Source organism: Neopelma chrysocephalum, unplaced genomic scaffold, assembly GCF_003984885.1.
Source record: "Neopelma chrysocephalum unplaced genomic scaffold, ASM398488v2 Primary Assembly neopelma1_93716, whole genome shotgun sequence".
In the NCBI taxonomy this organism is placed as follows: Eukaryota; Metazoa; Chordata; class Aves; order Passeriformes; family Pipridae; genus Neopelma; species Neopelma chrysocephalum.
Genome location: NW_020922430.1, coordinates 1,813 through 2,303, shown reverse-complemented (window position 1 = coordinate 2,303; position 491 = coordinate 1,813). Strand labels below are relative to the sequence as shown.

At 56.4% G+C, this 491-nt stretch overlaps 1 long non-coding RNA gene across 1 annotated transcript in view; it reads right to left on the bottom strand.

Annotated features, from left to right (window-relative positions):
• Positions 1-225: 225 nt before the first annotated feature.
• LOC113980332 overlaps positions 226-491 on the bottom strand; it is a 2,071-nt gene continuing 1,805 nt past the window's right edge. The window contains exon 3 of the long non-coding RNA XR_003538120.1: positions 226-278. This is a non-coding gene — a long non-coding RNA (uncharacterized LOC113980332). The remainder of the gene's footprint in view (positions 279-491) is intronic.

Here is a 491-nt window from a genome sequence, read left to right as displayed (position 1 = left end):
ATGAAACCCCAAAATGAAACCCCAAAACTACCCCCCAAAATTAAACCCCAAAATTAAATCCCAAAATTTGCCCCCCAAAAACTGACACCCCAAAACCTGACCCCAAAATTACCCCCCACAACTGAACGCCCAAACTGAACCCCAAAACCTGAAACCCTAAAACCCCAAACCGAACCCCAACCCCCCCCTGGACCCCCCAAAACCCCCCCTGGACCCCCAAACCCACCCGGGCCCGTTTGAGATAAACCAGTTGGTTGCTCCGGATGAAGAACCAGCGCCTGGGGGGGGGGGAGAGGGAAAAAGGGGGGTCAGGGGGGACCCCAAAACCTCGGGGAGGACCCCAAAACCTCCTCGGGGTGTTTGGGGGCTGCAGGGGGGGAATTTGGGGGTTCCAGGGTGGATTTTTGGGGTGTTTTGTGGGTGTTTTGGGGGTGTTTGAAGTGGTTTGGGGTTCCGGGGTGGTTTGGGGGCGTTTTGGGGTGGTTTGGGTT